Source organism: Leptonychotes weddellii, unplaced genomic scaffold (assembly GCF_054177405.1).
Source record: "Leptonychotes weddellii isolate Sample4059 unplaced genomic scaffold, ASM5417740v2 HiC_scaffold_2213, whole genome shotgun sequence".
NCBI classification, from domain to species: Eukaryota; Metazoa; Chordata; class Mammalia; order Carnivora; family Phocidae; genus Leptonychotes; species Leptonychotes weddellii.
The window spans coordinates 5,208-13,613 of NW_027809687.1; the positions used below are offsets into that span (position 1 = coordinate 5,208).

Consider the following 8,406-nt stretch of genomic DNA (forward strand, 5'->3'; position numbering starts at 1 on the left):
AAAAAGAAATGAAGGAATTCTTTATGTATTGGATATGGAATAATTTCTAGGATAGAGTATTAAGCAAATAGAGCAAGGTCTGGAAGAATCCTTAAATAATCTATCATTTGTGTAGAAGCTGAAAGGGAAGAATATTTGTGTATGTGTGAATGCTCATATGATTTATTTGCTTTCACATGCATAAAATATCTCAAGAGATACATAAGAAATGAGGTGGTTGAGGATCAGAGACAGAGGTGAGATTTTACAGAAGACTCTCTTTAGTTGTTGAAATTTGAACCTCATGAGTGTATTACTGGTTGCAAACATACATAAAATTAAAATAAAAAACCAAAGAAATCAATCCATAGAAACTAAAAGGAATTCTGCAATTCAAAAAGATAATGACAGAGAAATCAATAGAAAGGTAAAAGTTTTATAAAATGAAAATTTTCACAAACATGTTAGCTGAAGGGCTTAGTGAGTATGGAGAGAAGATGAACCTTTCCAGTAATCAGAGACATCTGACATCTGGAAAGCCCACCAAGTAGGCACAGAGGAACAGGGAGCTGCACATGGTGCAGGAGAGGATAAGGATATAGGGCCCTCCCTCAGGGTAAGCGGGGCAATCTACCAGTGGATCGTAAGGCTAAGTCCAGAACATCCTCCCTGAGACCTGGGAGTACTACTCCAGCTTCACCATTTGCTATGAAACCCTAATCTCCCTGAGTTATGTGCTAGCTTCCCAGAGGCTTGGCTAGTTTTTTTGTTTTGCTTTTAGTTTACTTCCTTTGTCAATGTCCAGCACCTAGTAATTTGAAATGTAGGACTCAGGTTTGTCAGTCATTCCCAAACTTGACATATTAACATGACCTGGAAATTAAAAAGTAATCTGAAAACCAAGTCAAACTCAAGACAAATTATTCATAGTCTTGGGGAGGGGGGGATTTCAGACAAGGGTGGAAACTGTTGATGTAATTTTATGGGGCCAATAAAGTCTTCTCTGTTTCCTGTTCTTGAGACAGCCATCAAGCATGATGACAGCTCACATAGTGGGTGCATGCTCTTTCACTGGGAGATATGCAATAAGCCCTCCCCTTTCTGTGGTCTCCCCATATCCTAAATGACACATCCTACCAAAGGGAAAAAAACCACAAGAACAATAAATAGATGGAGAATTCAAATGCAGAACATTTCCACAGGGCTGACAGAGTTGCTCTTGTGGTTTTTGCATCATGCTTTTTTGTTTTGAGTTGAAGTTAGAGGTCAGCTCTGTTTCATCACTTATCTTGTGGAATGGCAATGTTTTCGAGAACATTCTGTTTTCACCAAAACAAATGACCTGTCTTGAATAGATTTTTATTATAAATGAACCATCTCTGTGCATTCTGTTCAGACTGAAGAAAACCCATGGGAGGCCTGGATAAGAGCCCAAGAGTGCCGCTCACTTGGAGTAATAGCTGCATCATGCATATATATTGGGGGCCAGACAGGGTCTGGGAGGTCACGTTCCACAGACAGGGCTGCTACCTTAATCAGTTATTTGGGCATGAACATCTCTTCCTTTATCTCCTGGGAAATAGGCTTTAGCTTCATCCCTTGTCCTTGTGAACTTGGCTGTGAATGATGTGTCTGCCACGCTAGGACAGGAAATCACTCAGTGACCTGGAACGCCGACATGTTCTGACCGATGCTGGCCTTGGGTCTGGCTTCTTGGAATGGCAATTTTGAAAAGATTTCACTGTGTCCTTGATTTGAAGATTCTCTTGGCTCAACTAAATTGCTTAGCCCTCATCTTCAAATTGGTGGTGTCCCAAAATTATGTCCCCTTTTGGGTCAGAATTTCAGATTACTCAGACTTTTCTTAGGCTAGATTCTAGGTTAACTGTGGTTCTTGATTGATCAGTACAACACCCTTGTTTTTCACACATTTGATAGGATGTATGATGGGAGGGAAGAAGTAGGGTACAGGCTGGGGAAACCTTGGGAGAGACTTTTGGAACAGTAAGCACATTCTGGTTAACTTTCCATTTCACTTTGTTATGGTGTCCCTAAAATAATTCATAATGATTCTAATACATGAATTGAACATTTCTTTTGCATCTTTCTGTATTTTCATAATGTTTATTTCATGCACCCTCAATAAACAGATGGCTGGTTCCCACAGGTTATGGGGTTCAGGGCAGTTAGTTTTGCTGGAGAGCTTGGCTTGATATGTTCAGTCTAGAAGTCCAGGCCTGCCTTGGTGTGGAGAAACCATGTTAGACTCATGCAGATCCAACATGCTTTCATGACAGAGCCCTGGGAAAAGAATGTGATTTCCTCATGGGTCTCCTGATTAGTGAGAACCTCCTCCAGCTTGTCTCACACTCAGAGCCCATTGTACCAAGTCCATCCCAACCACTCAGTTTGATCTAAGTACCATTTACAATAGATTCCATTGAGTGTTCTTGTTACAAATGTGTGCTCCTTGATCTTAATGAGTCATAAGCTCTGAGCCTAGAGCCAGGGAGTCTGTATTTTCAGCAATATTTTATGCACTGTAGTCTAAGAATTGCTGATCTAAAGGGACATGTTCTCCAGATCACAATTTAGTAAATGTTGAAGAAATATCCTAGTGTTCCCCAAGTCTATTGTTCATCGGAACCTTCAGAAGAAATATTTAGAAATTCAGATCTCAGCTACACCAGAGCCTTACTTAATCAGAATCTTTGAGACTGAGGCCAGGACATTGGAATTTGAACAAGTTACAGATGATTCTTCAGTAGGATCTTGGTGCCTTGGTGAAGTATCTCAATTTCTGGCATCTTCACAATTTTTGTCATACGTGTCTTTTTCTTTATTGAATTACCTTATCATTTAAATTACTTTTTATTCCTCTTTTAATTTTTTAAAATCGTAGTATATCTTAAATATAGTAAAATTCATTATTTTTGATATATAGTTCTATGAGTTTTGATAGATACATGCTGTCATATAACCTCCACCACAATCAAAATACAGAACCACTTCATCACTTTCCAACATTCTCTGATGGCCTTTATAGGTATCCCATCCCCAAACCCTAGCTCCTGGAAGCCACTGATCTAATTACTTACCTCCATATAGTTTTGGTGTGTAATACATATAATACTGAACATTATATAAATGGAATTATAAGTGTAACCTTTTGAGGTATCCCATCCCCAAACCCTAGCTCCTGGCAGCCACTGATCTAATTACTTACCCCTATATAGTTTTGGTGTGTAATACATATAATACTGAACATTATAAAAATGGAATTATAAGTGTAATCTTTTGAGCTTAGCTTTTTTTTACTGAGAATAATGCATTTGAGAGTCTTTCCTATTTGTGTGTATCAGTAGTTTTCCTTTTTATTGTTGAGTAGTATTCCATGAAAAGCAAGTAAATGGATTTGTTTATCCATTCACCAACTGCAATACATGTGGGCTATTTCTAATTTTTTCTGGCAACTGAATAAAGCAGCTCTAAACATATATGTACAAGTGTTGTTTGAATATGTTTTTATTTCTTGTGGAAAAATCTCCAAAAGCAGAGTTGATACATTGTATGGTAACCTGTGTATGTTGAACTTTATAAGAAATCATCAAATTGGCTTCCAAAGTGGTGATATCATTTTTGAATTCACAAAAGCATTGTATGAAGGTTCCAGTTGCTCTGTTTTGCTTGTTTATTTTGTTTCACTTTTTAGCCAGTCTAACAAGTATGTAGAGGTCATTGTACTTTTAATTTGCATTTACTAATTATTATGTTGAACATCTTTTTGTATATCTTTTTTTTTTTCCAAATTCAAATCTTTGATGAAGTGTCTATTTCAATATTTTGCCATTTTTAAAAAAGATTTTATTTATTTATTTGAGAGAGAGAGTGAGAGAGCACGAGAGGGGGACGGGTCAGAGGGAGAAGCAGACTTCCTGCTGAGCAGGGAGCCCGATGCGGGACTTGATCCTGGGCTCTGGGATCATGACCTGAGCCAAAGGCAGACGCTTAATGGACTGAGCCACCCAGGCGCCCATATTTTGCCATTTTCTAACTGAACTTTTCTTTTCCTTTCTTTTCTTTTTCCTCCAGTTTTATTGAGACATAATTGACGTAGGGCACTTTGTAAGTTTAAGTTGTACAGTGCAATGACTTGACCTACATGTATTATGAAATGATGACCACATTAAGTTTAGTTACATTCATCATCTTGTCAACAGCTAGACCCCAAGACCTGGCCTTTACTGCCCACCTGCTTGTGCTCACTAACCTCTTACATTTTCCCTAAGCTCTTCTTTCAGGCTTTCCTCTTAACTCAGGCTAATGAAACTGGAACCCCCACCCCCTACCCCAGGTGATGGGATTGCCCTGACAAGACCACCTGCTGGCCCAGACAACCCAGACTCTTTGAGCCTACCCCTACCCCCAACTCATGCCTATGCAGAGGGACCATGGAGTGACCCCTGGAATGACGTACAATTATGTTTACCTCATTATAGTACTGATATCTCCACCCAAGGTGGAACACAAGCCTCATTTACATAACATACAGTATGTGTATAGGCATGTTTCCTTAAGGCACATGCAGGACCTTATCCCCACCTCTGCATACAAAGACAAGACTTCCCTATCTAAACATTCATCCTAACCCTAACCAAAAGGAACCCATTCACCCTCTCTGGGAGAGTCAGGGCTTTGGAAGCCATTCACTGTGATCTCCTTATTTGCTGCAAATAAAGTTTTCTTCCTGGGACAACTCACCTGATGCAGTTTTTGACTCACTGAGGAGCAAACTCAAGTGGGTTCAGTTAAAATTACACATAGATTTTAAGAAAAAGGAAAAAAAAAGTTTTTTCCTTGTGTTGAGAACTTTTAGGATCTACTTTCTTAGTAACTTTCCCAAATGTACCACTAGCAGTGTTAAGTATAGTCCTCATGTTGTACGTTACATTCCCAGTACTTACTTATCTAATCACTGGACGCTTATACCTTTTGCCACTTTCATCCAGTAAAAATATGGAACACTTCATGAATTTGTGAATAATTCATGCAGGGGCCATGTTACTCTTCTCTGTATCCTTTCAATTTTTAGTGTACCTGCTGCTGAAGCAAGCACTTTTTTCTTTTTTGGAATTTTGAGAGTTTTTTAAATATTCTGAAACAACAACAAATCCCTCCTCAAATATAGGTTTTGTAAATATTTTCTCTCAGTTTTGGCTTCCTTCATTTTCTTTCTTTTTTTTTTTTTTAAGATTTTTATTTATTTATTAGAGACAGAGAGATTGAGAGTGCAAGCAGGGGGAGCAGCAGGCAGAGGGAGAAGGGGAAGTAGGCTCCTTGCTAAGCAGAGAGCCCACCTTGGGGCTTGATCCCAGGACCCTGGGATCATGACCTGAGCCAAAGGAAAACACTTAGCCAACTGGGCCACCCAGGCACCCCTGGCTTCCTTCATTCCCTTAGCAGTGTCTTTATAGAGCAGAAGCTTTTTAATTGATAAAATTTTTTCCCTTTTATGTATTGGATATTTGGGATCATAATCTAAGAAATTTTACCAAACATGCAGTTAGAAGTTTTGTATGTTTTCTTCTACACATTTCTCATTTTAGATTTTACACAATACATTTTGAGTTAGTTTTTGAATACAGTGCAAATTGTAGGTCAAGGTTTATTTATTTTGCACTTGAATTATAACTGTTAGAGCAACTTTTGTTGAAAAGACTGTCTTTCCCCACTGAATTGTTTTTGTACTTTGTCAAAGATCAATGGTCCATACTTACATGGTGTAAATCTACTTCTGCACACTCTATTCTGTTCCTTTGGTCTTTGTGTCTATTCTTTCATCAAAACCCACTGTAACTTTATAGTAAGTCTTGAAATCAGATAGCATGAGTCCTCCACTTTGTTCTTCCTGTCCAAAATTGTTTGAGCTATTCTAGTTCTTTTTACTTTCAATGTAAGTTTTACAATCAGTTTGTCAATATTAAGAAAAAAAATATGTATATATATCCTTCAGGGATTTTCTTTGGGATTTCTTTGGGATTGCATTGAATCTATAGATCAGCTGGTGGGGAATTTGACCACTTAACAACACTGACACTTCCAATTCATGAAGTGATTTATAGTTTTCAGTACACAGACACTGTACATATTTGGATGAATTTATACTTCGATATTTCATGCTTGTTTTTAGTTCTATTATAAAGAGTATTGATTTTTAAATTAACATTTGACCATTGTTCATTGGTAATGCAAAGAAATATAATTTATTTTTGATTATTTACCTTGTATCTTGCCTCATTAAATTTACTCATTAGTTACAGTGGATTATTTTTAGATTCCCTGGGATTTTTGACATAGATATATAGGGATTTTTATTTCTTCCTTACCAGTCTGTAGACCCTTTCATTTCTTTTTGTTTTCCTTACTTTATTGTATTAGCTAAGACTTTCAATGTGTTGTTGAATAAGGATGGTGAGAACATCATTTTAAGGAGAAACATTCATTCCTTCTTTTATTATTAATTATGATGTCTCTTATGGATTTTATTTTTTTAAAAGGTATCCTTTATTGGGTTAGCTAAGTTCCTCTCTATTTTTAGTTTACTGAGATTTTTTGATCATAAATGGGTGTGAAACTTTGCTTTTCCTGCATCTACTGAAATGATCATAGGGTTTGTCTTCTTTAGTCTCTTGATATAAAGATTTCTATAGATTGATTTCCAAAAGTTGACCCAACTTTGCATTCTGAGGGCAAATTTCATTTGGTCATAATTCATGATTCCTTTTCTGTGTTACTGAATTTGATTTGCTGTTATTATTATTATTAATTATTTTTGAGGATTTTTGTGTCTCTTGTTATGATAGGTATGGTAATATCTGGTTTTGATTTCAGGGTAATGCTAGCCTCATAGAATGATTAGGGAAGTATTTCCTTCTCTTCTGTTTTTTGGAAAATTCTATGTCAAATTAGCATTATTTCCTCCTTAAATATTTGACAGAATTTTCCAGTAAAGCCATCCTGGGCCTGGAATTTTCCTTGTTAGAAGAGTTTTAAGAAAACATTCAATTTCTTTAATAGAGATAGAACTATTCAGATCATCTATTTCTTCTTGAATGAGCTTTGGTAGTTTGTGTTTCTCAAGGAATTTATTTTATTTATATTTTCACATTTAGTATATGATGAATAATATTCCTTTATTAACATTTCAATGTCTTTAGGAAATATTTCTTTCCAGATGTTGACAATTTGTATATGTTTCCTAGTCAGTGTGACTAGAAGCTGATCGATTTATAAGTCTTTTTGAGGGGCGCATGAGTGGCTCAGTCAATTAAGCGTCTGATTCTTGGTTTTGGTTCAGGTCATGATGTCAGGGTTGTGAGATCCAGCCCCATGTTGGGTTCTGCGTTTAGTGTGGAGTCTGCTTGAGATTCTCTCTCCCTCTGTCCCTCCCTCCCCTGCTCTCTCTCTCTAAAATAAATAAATCTTTTTTAAAAAGTCTTTTTGAAGAACATGTTTATATGTTATTTTCTCTATTTTTTTGTTTTAAATTTCAGTGATTTCTGATATATTGTTATATTTCCCTCCCTGTTTGCTTTGAGGTTTTTTTTTAAAGATTTTATTTATTTATTTGATATAGAGAGTGTGAGAGTGAGTGAGAGAGAGAACACCAGCAGGGGGGGAAGGGGAAGAGGGAGAGGGAGAAGCAGACTCCCTGCTGAGCAGGTATTCCCAAAGTGGGGCTCAATCCCAGGACCCTGAGTTCATGACCTGAGCTGAAGCCAGATGTTTAACTGACTGAGCCACCCAGGCATCCCTGTTTGCTTTGATTTTAATTTGCTCCTTTTTTTTTTTCTATTTTCTTGAGATGCAAGCTTAGGTCATTGATTGGAGACTTCTCTTTTTAATGTAAATATTAATGTAATAAAGTTCTGTCTGTGCTCTGCTTCAGCAGATTCCATAGTTTTTCATAATATTGTATTTTCAATTTCATTCAATTCAAAGTATTTTCTTTTCTTTTCTTTTTTTAATTTTATTATGTTATGTTAGTCACCATACAATACATCATTAGTTTTTGATGTAGTGATCCATGATCCATTGTTTTTGTGTAACACCCAGTACTCCATGCAGTACGTGCCCTCCTTAATACTCATCACTGGGCTAACCAATCCCCCCTGTTTCTCAGGTCCATAGTCTCTCATGGTTCATCTCTCCCTCCAATTCCCCCCCCCCATTTTTCCCTTCCTTCTCCTAATGTCCTCTATGTTATTTCTTATGTTCCACAAATAAGTGAAACCATATGATAATTGACTTTCTCTGCTTGACTTATTTCACTTAGCATAATCTCCTCCAGTCCCATCCATGTTGATGTAAAAGTTGGGTATTCATCTTTTCTGATGGCTGAGTCAAATTCCATTGTATATATGGACC

General features: G+C 37.0%; 1 non-coding gene across 1 annotated transcript; it reads right to left on the bottom strand.

The window, feature by feature from the left end:
• Positions 1–4,989: 4,989 nt before the first annotated feature.
• On the bottom strand, positions 4,990–5,091 carry LOC115943236 (U6 spliceosomal RNA). The gene has a single exon (XR_004077838.1). It is a non-coding gene; the product is annotated as a U6 spliceosomal RNA (small nuclear RNA).
• Positions 5,092–8,406: the final 3,315 nt, after the last annotated feature.